The sequence below is a fragment of the Eucalyptus grandis genome, chromosome 5, assembly GCF_016545825.1.
Source record: "Eucalyptus grandis isolate ANBG69807.140 chromosome 5, ASM1654582v1, whole genome shotgun sequence".
In the NCBI taxonomy this organism is placed as follows: Eukaryota; Viridiplantae; Streptophyta; class Magnoliopsida; order Myrtales; family Myrtaceae; genus Eucalyptus; species Eucalyptus grandis.
The window spans coordinates 10,051,135-10,063,727 of NC_052616.1; the positions used below are offsets into that span (position 1 = coordinate 10,051,135).

At 39.6% G+C, this 12,593-nt stretch overlaps 1 protein-coding gene across 2 annotated transcripts in view; it reads left to right on the forward strand.

Annotated features, from left to right (window-relative positions):
• LOC104444000 (GDSL esterase/lipase At4g10955) overlaps positions 1 to 12,593 on the forward strand; it is a 50,504-nt gene that overhangs the window by 34,539 nt on the left and 3,372 nt on the right. Inside the window, exon 1 of one of the 2 annotated variants that reach the window (XM_039312528.1) lies at positions 9,085 to 9,591. The exons of the other annotated variant lie outside the window; for it this stretch is intronic. The gene's annotated coding sequence lies outside the window, so the exon portion shown is untranslated. Of the gene's footprint in view, positions 1 to 9,084; positions 9,592 to 12,593 lie in introns of those variants that run through there. 2 annotated transcript variants of the gene reach the window in all.

A 12,593-nucleotide genomic window follows, 5' to 3' on the forward strand; every position in this document is an offset into this window, starting at 1 on the left:
GAAGCAATGTCATCTGCCTTTTGTTGTGGTTGGGAGTACACAAAGCCTTCGACCCTTTCGTGAAATTGTCATGATGCATGCTAGACCCACCAGTTTATAAGTCGGATCCAGTTTGGAAATATAAGAAAGGTTGGGCGACAACCGTGGGTGCTTTTCTCACCGATTGAAAAGTTCATTTTCTTCACAATTTTTGAGATGCAAATCAAGTAATTAGCAACTCTCATAAGAAATAGGTTTGTGTTGGAAGATATGCAATATCATCTAGATACCATTGGGATCAATTAATAGGATCAATTAATATCATATCCGATTCATAGATTATTTGGTTTCCTTTTCTTATACATGATTTGTATTATATATTCACGATTGTACATTGAGATGTATACACAGAAATATAGAAAATTTCCCCAACGCTCTCTTCTCTTTTTCCTTGCCTTCGTCTTCTTTCATGGTATCAGAGCACAGCCGTGCTTCTGTGTTTCACTTCCCCCTTCTTTTTTTCTCTCTGATTGGCTACCCACAAGAACAGACTAACCTGCAAAACAGCATTAGCACTCCGGCGTGGCAATCGATAACTTGAATTTGGTTTTCTAAACCAACAAAGGAAGGAAAAGATCTTACTACCGCCATGGCCGATGAGCAAATACCTACCTCGGAGGTGTAGGACCTCATGCAGAATGCAGCTGGTGGAGTTCAAAATTAGCCTATTATAGGGCCATTGATTCAGTGGCAACCCAATCCGGGGCAACCTACTTCGGGTTTTCCATACCAGTGGGTGCCAATGCCGATGTATTATGGGAACAACTCAATTTTTTCTTTTCCAAGAACTTAGGCACGCAAAGATGACGACCCACCATCCACAAATGGGGCGGGCAGAACAGAAGGATTCGGGTCGTCTTATGCGGATACAAACCCCAATGGGGCTGGCGAATCAAACACAGGGGCGTCAGGCAGGTCACACCCGAGTCAAAATTCGAGCCAAAACTCAAATCCCTACCCGAGAGTAACACCCGGTTTCCTACCGTTCCCATTTGTAGTAGCCATGGGTCGTCTAGAACCTAGCGACGCGCTGTACATCTCCACCGCTGATGGATCGGAGTTGTGGCTCATCAGCCACCTTCTCACGGGACCAGAAAATTACTCAAGCTGGTCACGGGATTTTCGCCGAGCCCTCGTCACAAAGGACAAGGACGGCTTCATCGACGGCAGCATACCCATTCCGACCGACGAGAAATTGGCACGACAATGGAGAAAATGTAACCAGATAGTGAGAACTTGGGTAGGAAATTGTATAAGCCCCGAAATTGTCGCTAGCTTACCCCCCCGGAAGACTCGAAGACTATTTGGGAAAGCATTAAAGAAATGTACGGGAAGCTAGATCGAGTGAAGATCTTCTCGCTGCACCAAGCCCTCACAGAACTGAAGCAAGGAAACATGACCATCACGGCATGTTTCAACAAGCTTTCAGCTCTGTGGAACGAGCTGGAAGCGGCCGAGGAGAAACTAGACGGGCCAGAGGAAATGCTTCGACGGGACAAAAACATGAAAGACTGAGAAAAAGCCACTCGGTTTCTCTTGATCTTAAATGACTCTTACCTTGGTTTCAGTTCGCAGATATTAGCGATGGAGCCTGCACCGCCTCTTGGCTAGATCTTCCAATTGGTGGTGCAGGAGGAAAGCCAATGTCTTACCTCATCGGAGACCAAAGGCGTTGAAAGTATTGCACTGGCGACGAGGAGAGAAAGGGTTTCGAAAACCCTAGACAGAGAGGAGAAAGGAGAAAGACGTGCGGTGCTAGGGTTCCTTACGGATCCGCACATATTTAAGGCTTCTAGCTTCGATGGCCAGGATCGCTCTTCATCATCTGACGGTCCCAGAGGCGCCCGCGACTTTCAGATGATGAACGGCCGAGATGGTTCAGCATCAAAAGGATCCAATGGTGGTTATTTTTCAAAGAATTATGGGCAGAATTCAAAAAATAAAGGGAAATTGTATTGTGAATTTTGCAAAAGGCCCCACCACACAGTCGAAAATTACTGGAAACTACACGGTCGACCTAGAGAAAAAAAAGGGAAAAGAATCGTCAGTCAGTTGCTTATCAAATTAATGGATTAGCAGATTTCACTCAACCCATCAATTATGGACAATATCAACAATTGTTACAGGCCCTACAAAAAATGGAGACCCCCAATAAAGGAGGCAGCTTCTGTTGGAGAAAACTTCCTTGAGTGTTTTGAAGTTGACAAAACGTTTCCATCAGTCTAGTCTGAAGACTTGCAGACTCTTCCATCAAAGTCTGAAGACCTCCGGACTGCCAGACTCAAGACCCAAAGTCTATCCTCATTGACAGTTTCTAGACCATCAAAGAAGGCTTATCCGAAACGGAGTTTTTCGTTAAGGATTTGATTCTGTCGACTAAAGAAGATCTCTTGGCTGGATATAGCATGTCGAAATCCATTATTCAAATTAAGATTGATTCGGGAATTTGGGATCCGTTGATTGGCAAAGTATATTTGGAAGGTTCTACTTATGGAAACCTAGATCCTAATTGTATGGGCGAGCAGAATTGGTGGGCTATCGTCATGTTCCTTAAATAGCTCGAAATCTTCCTAATTGATTCTGTCCAACGGGTAGATTGGAAGAATTCCTTTGGTAAGTGCCAACGAGTGTGATAGCATGAAGGAGTATATAAGGAAGACATTCTAGTTGTTTGAGTGTATGTGTGATAGAAGAATTTCAAAGTCTGAATCTCCTTGTTCTTTGTCAATTAAATTGATTGATCTTATACTCAAAAGAGATTCTATATTATTGTGAGACCTTGAGAAAGTGTAGCAGAATCTCTATATTGTGGAATCAAGAAAGAGCTTTACTGTAACAACTCTTTTAGTTCATAGTGAAATCCAGCCGGTGAGCTGTCAGTGTGGAAGAGTGGACGTAGGCTTGAATTAAGCCGAACCACTATAAACCCTGTGTTCTTATTCTCTTCCCTACGCTCTTTTACTTTGATCGTAACTCGATTTGTTTACAAGAGTCTAATTTCCTTTTCATAATCTATTGCTGATTTAAGTTGCACATTTCACCTGGGGAAATTTGTTTTTACACCTATTCACCCCCCTCTAGGTGCTCGTACTAGCTTTCACAGCTTCACAAGTATTTCTCATAACCTAATAAATATGATGTCGAGAAGTACTTGGATTGTTGATTCTGGAGCCAGCGATTGTATTGCATGTGACAAAAGTCTATTTTCCATTATTCATGAAAAGTTGGATAATCCCATTACTGTCCAATTACCAAACGGAAACACCACTCATGTCACCATAACAAGAACAGTCTAACTTAGTCCTAAGATTATCCTAAAAAATGTTCTCTATGTCCTAGGTTTTCAATTTAACCTGATTTACGTGTCTATAGCATGTGAGGACAATTCATGTCGTGTTCTTTTCAATGCCGATTCCTATATTTTTCAGGGCCGTTCGACTGGCAAACTGATGGGTTGGGGTAGCCTCTATGAAGGTTTATTTTTTTGAAATAATTCATCCAAGGAACTTAGTGTTTTTGATATCCTTTGTAATAAAAAAAAATCATTGTGTAATTTGACCACCAATGATGAAAATTGTCTTCTGCATTCCAAAATGGATCATAGTTCTTCATTCCCTTATCCTCGATGTCATGTTTGTTCGCTTGCAAATCAATCACGTGTTCCCTTTCCCATAAGCAAAAATCGTGCAAACAATATTTTCTCATTACTTCATATTGATGTATGGGGACCATATCATAGCCCAAACCATGATGGGTCTCGATTTTTTCTCACAATTGTGGACGATCATTCTAGAGCCACATGGTTTTTCCTCATGCAATCTAAGAGTCAAGTTTCATCGAACTTGAAAATTTTTCTTTCTCTGTCAAAGACTCAATTTGGGAAATCTGTGCAACGAATTCGGACGGACAATGGCACGGAGTTTTTTAATCATGACTGTGTTGCACTATTCTCTTCTCAAGGGATTTTGCATGAGAGTTCATGCACTTATACACCACAGCAGAATGGCGTGGTAAAATGGAAGCATCGCCATTTATTGGACGTTGCACGGCTTTGAAATTTCAAGCTTCAGTTCCAGACAAATTTTGGGGTGATTATGTATTGACTGCAGCATACTTGATCAACCGCACGCCAACTAAGGTACTCAGTGGACGAACTCCTTTTACGTTACTTTTTGGCAAGAAACTACAGTTAAACTACAGTTAAGTCATTTGAAGGTCTTTGGTTGTTTATGCTATGCCACAATAGTAGGCCCTAGAGATAAGATGGGTCCTCGTGCCCGCCGCTGCATATTCATGGGATACCCTACTCTTCAAAAGGGATATCAAGTGTTTGATCCATTAACAGAAGAGTTTTCTGTAAGCAGAGACATCGTGTTCCAGGAATCTGTTTTTCCTTTTGCTACTCAAGACTCAACAATTGATAAAGTACACTCTTATGTTACCCATATCGAGGAGGTCTCCAATCATCCGAAATATGTTTTCTTCCCTTTCTCCGAATATACAAACAACTCTCCAGGATTTCCATCCCCTGGTGAAGTGACTCCTCCTATTGAAGTGATGGCTCAAGACTCCAATGAAGGGGATACAAATGAATTTTCTCAATCACAGACTCAAGCATACCAATCACCTCCAAAGAATGATCAACCGAGACGTTCCGGACGAGCTACGCGCCCGCCAACTTGGACCCGAGATTACATATGTGGTGCATGGAACCCGTCAGGTACTAGATTTCCAATCTCTTCCTATGTCTCTTTTGATCAATTATCTTCGGAACATCGATGTTGCATCACTCGCATATCTGAAGAGCGAGAACCATCCACTTATAATGAAGCATGCACTGATCCGCGATGGCATAAGGCTATAGAGGCAGAACTCCAAGCCTTAGTGGACAATCAGACATGGGAAATTGTCCCATTACCGCCTCATAGAAAGGCAATTGGTTGCAAATGGGTATACAAGATTAAGTATCGAGCAGATGGATCAGTAGAAAGATACAAAGCACGATTAGTTGCCAAAGGTTTCACACAACGCGAGGGCTTCGACTATCACGAAACCTTCTCCCCTGTGGCCAAAGATGTTACTGTTTGTTCTTTTCTTTCTATGGCAACATTTCAGGATTGGCCCTTACACCAGATGGATGTCCACAATGCTTTCTTGCATGGAGATTTACATGAAGAAATTTACATGGACATGCCGCAGGGCTTACGGAGACAGGGGGAGAATAGAGTATGTTGTCTCTGCAAATCCCTGTATGGCCTTAAACAAGCCTCCAAACAATGGTATGCCAAATTTGCAGACTCCCTGATAACTGCTGGTTTTCATCAATCCAAATATGGTTATGTTGTTTTTACATGGACCAAAGGTACGTTGTCTATCTATTTGATGATATATGTAGACGATATACTTATTATGGGCAATGATGAAGTAGCTATCAAAAACTTCAAGGAATATTTGCATTCTGCCTTTCATATAAAGGATTTGGGTCAATCCAAATATTTCCTTGGAATTGAGATTGCACGATCGGACCAGGGGATTTCACTCAACCAAAGAAAATTTGCCTTGGAAATCATATCAGAAACAGGTCTATTAGGATGCAAACCAGCCGCTATTCCAATTGAGCAAAATGTTAAACTAACTACGGCAGATTATGATGCTAGAATATCTCAAGAAGATGATCCTGTTCTCGGAGATCCTTTGAGTTATCAGAAGCTTGTTGGGAGACTCATATATCTGACTATGACCAGACCAGACATAAGTTATGCAGTGCAAACGCTCAGTCAATTTATGCACAAGCCACAGCAGTCGCATATGAATGTAGCTTTGAAGGTAGTGAAATATTTGAAGAAATGTCTTGGTCTTGGGATTCTTCTTTCCAGAAAATGTGATATGAGTATGACTGCATATTGTGATGCGAATTATGCGACATGTCCGCTGAGCAGAAGATCTGTCACCGGTTTCTGTATTAAATTGGGGAATTCTTCACTTTCATGGAAGACAAAGAAGCAACCAACTATCTCATTATCTTCAGCAAAAGCAAAATATCGAGCCATGGCAAAGACCACCTGTGAAATAGTCTGGTTGCGAGGCCTACTTCAGGACCTTGGGATACGAGTTAAAGGACCTACTAAATTATTATGCGATAATGATGCAACTCTCAAACTTGCGTTGAATCCCATTGTTCATGAGAGAACAAAGCACATAAAAGTGGATTGCCATTTCACTCAAGAGAAAATCCAACAAGGAGTGATTGAAACACAGGGAATTGGAACAGAATAATAGCCAGCAGATATCTTCACCAAACCCTTATGTCAGAGACAGCATCCGTATCTATTGAGCAAGTTAGGTGTCTTGGATATCTACAAGCCACCAGTTTGAGTGGGAGTGTTGGAAGATACGCAATATCTTCTAGATACCATTGGGATCAATTAATAGGATCAATTAATATCATATCCAATTCATAGATTATTTGGTTTCCTTTTCTTATACATGATTTGTATTATATATTCACAAGTGTAAATTGAGATGTATACACAGAAATATAGAAAATTTCCCCAACGCTCTCTTCTCTTTTTCCTTGCCTTTGTCTTCTTTCAGTTTGTCAAAACGGCACAAATCTCCAACGAAAAGCATCTAACGATACAAACTTATAAATTTAGGAAACTTTGCAACTTATTTGGGTTTTTGTTTCTTCTTCTCTGATTCAACATTTGCCACTTTTGAGATGTCGAGAGAGTTCAGGGAAATAGAAAAAGAAGAAAAAGAATCGGATAATTCTCCAAGTCAACTTTTAAGCTTTATTATCACTTTTCCTTTACAATTTTGAAAACGAGACGTGTTCAAATTTAAAAAGCTATCCAAAAAGATGTCATAGTCTGTATGCTGATTTTTATACATTATAAAACCATTTATCTTAATCGCTTTCTATTAATAAATAGGAATATTATGAAATTCATATTATCGCAAAAAGTGAGCTATGAATATCACTCCAAGCATTTACTTTTACATTTTAGCTTTTCGTAGATTTTTTGGAATAACTCTTATTTAATTGGAAATATTTGAAACTTTTAATATTTTCATATTATTTTTTTTAGCAGAACCATAAGTTGTAAATGTAAAAATAACATTTTTTTTTTCTGTATTTTGCAATTTTATTACAGCTAAAATATCAAGAAAGGAAAATAAAAGGAAAAATGAAAAGGAATTTCTTTATTCCCCTTCGTTATGGCCCCCTTTTCAGGCGAGGAAATTCGTTCTGCGCAAGCCATCTTCTTCGTCAAGACCTTCCTCCTTCCTCTCTTCCGCCGCCATTTTCACTTGTAGCAACCATCTGATGTAATTTTAGTTTCAAAGAAGGGTATGATCTCACCAAATGATTGAGGGCATTTCCATCATTTACTCTCTCTTTTTTTTCTTTCTTTTTTTTCTTTTTCTATTTTTTCCATAAATAAAAGAAAATTAAAGTTAAAACTACAAAAAAGGGTGGAAGGCTAGCTCTCCCGCCTATGGCCCTCACCCCATTGTCAACGACCCCGTTGACCATGTCTGCCACCCCACTGGCGATGGGGTAGTAGCCATAGGCAAGAGAGCCAACCCACCCACCTATTTTTTTTTTTTTTTTTGTGTTTTTTAAAGATTTAACTTTATTTTTCTTTTTTGAGTTTTTTATGGAAAGAAAAAAAAAAGAAAAAGTAAACGATGGAAAATTTTGCGATCATTTGGTAAGATCAAGCCTTTTTTTTAGATTGACATGGCACTTGGTCCTTATTTAAAATAAAGTCTACTTCAAATCTTTATTTCAAAAAAAAAGATGGCGCTTCAATCGTTTATTTAAAACAATGTTTACTTTAGTCATTTATTTGAGAAAATGATGATACTTCAAATTCTTATTTAAAATTTTCCCTATATATAAAGTATAAAATAAAAAGAATGTGAGCCTCGATAAAGGAAGTTTTGGCCGATGATACTTAAGAATAAAACTTCCTTCTATGATTTCTCCAAGGAAATCTCAACCGAAGGGAACAAGAAATTATTTCCTATTTTCATGTGCCATTTCCCATCGAAACTTTTCTAGTTTATTCGTGAACTCAAACTCGAGACATAATTTAAACAAGTACGAAAAAAATAATTACAATTGCATGTACTCATCTTAAATACACAAATCAGAATATAACTAATTATTAATGACCTAAGCCAATCTAGAAAAAGTATTGCAAAACCTATTATTCTAAGTGAATGAAGGACATTTTTGCCTGGGGTACTCAAGTTGTTTTGCTCTCTTCAGCCTCCAATGAGGCGAGAAGAGAAATGGGGACAAAATTGGCCGTGCGTTGTTCCATTCGGAGTCTAGCGAAAATGCCTTAAACTAAGGCTCCGGCCGACGACTCGCCCGAAGGAGCCGTGTCAAACGACGGCGTTTTCCCAGATCCCAGTAGAATATTCATGCAAAGGAAGACTTGCGTTGTACTCGACCAAGACGTGACAAAGACCCAAGTGCGTCGCGACGAGTAAATAGAAAATGTGGACTGTATCTAACATAGCAGGTAGGATAAGTAGAAAGTCACCCAGGAATCGGCAGGTGACAATCGAGGCCACCCAAATTTCGGGTTCCTCTCTCCATGTCTGCAACCCCACGCCCAATCTTTTCCCTCTCTCTAAAACTTTCGCTCATGCCCAACTCATGACTAGCTTTGCTCTCTTTAGTCCAACGAACCAAGTCACCGCCACCGCCTCTGATCCATCTCTGACGGCAACTTCCCGAGGTATTCGACCTCCGGGGACTCCGGAATTGTGATCAGTGTGTCGGACCTGTCGTACACTACATCGAACCTGTCGTCCTTGCCGACGATGCGCAAGTACTGATCGATATTGGTGCATTGATGGGGTCGAGCAGGCTTTCGGCTTATAAACCAACCGCAGCAGCTCCCGAATTGATTGCGAGATTCAGGAGTGCTTCTTCACCGTCGTCAAGGTCGCCGATTGCAACTGCGGAAGAAGAGTGGGGGGAGGAATTGGGTGTGGGGTTACAGAGATGGAGGGCAGAGCGGGCGAGAGAGGGAAGAAGAGATAAAATTTTGGTGGGCGACATTGCCGCGTGTCGATTCTCGAATGGTTTGTTACATATCCTACTTGGCATATTAAGTACAGCTAATATTTTTTCAATGTGGCGTGTCAAAATCCCACCCGTGTCGCCGGGGGCCCATCACGCTAGAAGTCTCCCTCACGTGACGGTCTCGCCTCTCTCTTCCTTCGCTCCTCCTCTCTTCCTTATCCCTTTATTTTATTTTTTCTTCTTCTCTCTATCCCCCCTCCCCTCGCCTCTTCTTTTTTCTTTTTCCTTTATTTTTTTCTTCTTATTCCTTTTTACTCCAACACGGACGCCCCACCACCGCCACCACCGCCGTTCCACCACTATCTCAATCCATCTCGCCGCTGTTTCAGTCCTCCGTCGTCAAGATCAAGCTTGGCCGGCAAAATTGGGCCTTAGATTCTGGATTTAAGGTTGAGCGAGCCCTAAATCTGTGATTCAGAGCTCAGCTTGACCTTGACAATGAGGTAATTCTAAAGAACATATGAATAATAAATTATACGAACTTTTACCTTTGAATCGATGCAATATTGATATTTTTATCTATGCTATTCAATTATTTGACCTAATGAATTCATCCATATAGATTGTATACATGTAGAATAATGATAAATAAAAAGGAAGAGTAGCATTGTAGGACTTGTGTTTGCATGCCTGCTTAAGTGCGCATGTGCCTTCTTTAGGTCTTTGTCTATGCATGTTTTCTAATGCTGATGTGCTTGGCAAATGTGGCAATTGTTGGGGAAATTTGATTGCTGATGTAGATAGAAAAGTAGTAGAGTTCGGCAATTACCCAATTCTCTTTTGGAATTTTAATTTGAATGTGTTAAAGTTGCGTGTATGAAAAGAAAATAAAAGAGAGTTCTAAAGATGAAGTATACATGAATAGTTGGGGTTATTATAAATAATATGTAAATTGATCTCTATCCATAGACAACTAATCAACATATCTCTTGAAAATAAGTATTTTATTCTCAACCATCATCACTTTTCATATCAAGAATAAATTTTCTTCATAACTACTAAACTACCCATAACTTTCTTTTAGGGCAAAAAGTCATCTCTTTTTACCATCAAGAGTCACGTATTTTTTTTTTTTTATCAAGAGTCACATCTTCTCTTAATTAAGAGATACCTCTTTTATGATGACAATCAGTAGTGACAACAATAAGAAGCACACTATGGTTGAATTTGAAAGTAAAAAGAAACAAAGTCAGTATAAGCCAACGAAGAAATGGGCATTACTTTTCATTGAAAAGACATGGTATGCTGGATTTGTTTTTGAATTTGGAGGTCATCACGCTTTGTTTATCTTCCCTTTTCATCGGGATCTCTGTCTACCTGCTTGGTCATCAATATATTACAAGGCACAAAAGACAAGACCAATGTTCACAACCACATTTCTAATTTTTATTTTTTTTTTTACATTTTGTTTTTGGTCGAAACTCATTTCCAATGTTTAAAAATGAGATTATCTCGAGGACACGTGGTCATTGCTATACAAAATCCAGTTCGACCTGTGACCTAACAATCCGTCTGGTAAAAGAACACAGATACATCTTATAAAAAATCCGTATCAACTTAAGCCAAGTTAGAAAAACTCAAGCTTGATTGGGTCGGTCCACCTCTCATGAACCGCTTCCATCCATTTAGTTAAATTCTAATCTATTGTCGCATTGCCGTGTGCATTGATTGTGAGATTGTTTGGAATGAATTGGATGTCATTACAAACAATAATAGCTTGGGGGGATGGGAGGATCTTTTATATTACCAAATTTCCATTTTTTTTTCTTCCTCGATGTCTCTTTGGATCCTTGTTGCGTGATACTTTGCTCAATCTTTCTGGGATAAGTGGAAGTGGATAGGATGTAGATTAGGACATAATCTAAAGAGGGAAGATTTTTCCGAATCATCTAGGCCAGTTGAACTCCCTCCCGAACCTTTTTTGTGGGTACACTTTTAGTGGGTATTAAAGAAAAAAGAAGGTCCCTGACGCATAATAATTCGATGGAACTCAAAACTTCACGAGCCAACTTTAAATAGTTGCATTTGTTGATGAAAAAGATACGGGAGAATTATTAAAAAAAAATCCTTAACCTATTGCAATTGTGCCAATTCAGTCATAAACTTTTTTTTTAGTCAATTTAGTCATAAACATTTTACAATTGTGCCAGTTTAATCTATCCGGCCAAAATTGGCCAGCCAGCACTAACGTGGATGTTGGCCGTCCAACGAAAAGGCTGACATGACAATTTTTAATATATTTTTTTCAAAATTTTAAATATTTTTGAATTTTTGAATTTTTTTCCTTTTTCACTTTCTCTTTTCTCTGGCTAGCCAGCGCCAACCAGAGGCGAGGGCCGGTGAGGCTGGCCTCACCATTGCTAGGCAAGGTTCGGCCCCACCCAGCCTTGGGGAGGTTACCGTCGCCAGATCTAGCGAGGTTGGCCTCACTGTCGCTGGGCGAGGCTTAGCCCCACCCAACCTCGAGGAGGTCGCTGGCCCCGAGATGCGGTGAGGTGGACCCTCGCCTTGGCTAGGTGAGGCCCTACTAGCCAAAGCAAGGCTCCTCGCCGGATCTAGCGATGGCGGCCTCACCATTTGCCGGTGAGGTTGGTCTTGCCGGCCAGGAAAGAGAAAGTGAAGAAAAAAAAAGAAAAAAGAATTTAAAAATTCAAAATTATTTAAAATTATTTAAAAATTTAAAAATGTTAAAAATATTTAATAATTGCCATGTTAGCTTTCGTTGGACGACCAACGTCCGTGTCAGTCCGGCCGGCCAATTTTGACTGGATGGACTAAGCGACACAATTGTAAAAGGTTTAGGACTAAATTGACTATAAAAAAAAAAAAAGTTTATGACTGAATTGGAACAATTGCAATAGGTTTAGGACTTTTTTTGTAATTCTCCCATAAAAATACACAGTTGATTCTTCTTGTAGTACATAGATTTAATTACAGTGAAGTGAGCCGAGTACGAATATGGATGCACAATTATGCACGTCATTTACTAACTGCCATATGGAATGGTTCGATTATGAGCGAAAAAAAGTACTAAAAAAGTTCTAAACCTATTGTATCAGTACCAAGTTAGTCATAAACTATTCAATTAAATTAATTCAGTCATAAAATTTTTTACATTAATATCAATTTAGTTCATCCGGTCAATTTTGGGCGATCGACGCTGATGTGGACGCGGGTCGGATGATGATGTGGCAAATTTTAAATATATATTCGAATTTTTATTAATTTTTCCTTTTCTTTTTTTTTTTCCTTTTTTTCTCTCTTCTTCCTCCTTGAACTATACTCTCAATGACCAACGAGAAGGAAAAGGGAAAAAAAAAAAAAAAAAAAAGAGAAAAGGACAAAATTAATAAAAAAAATTGAAAAAAAACTTATTAAAAATTGCCACATTATCATTCAACAACCGGCCGATGTCCATGTCAGCGTCGGCCAGCCAAAACTGGCT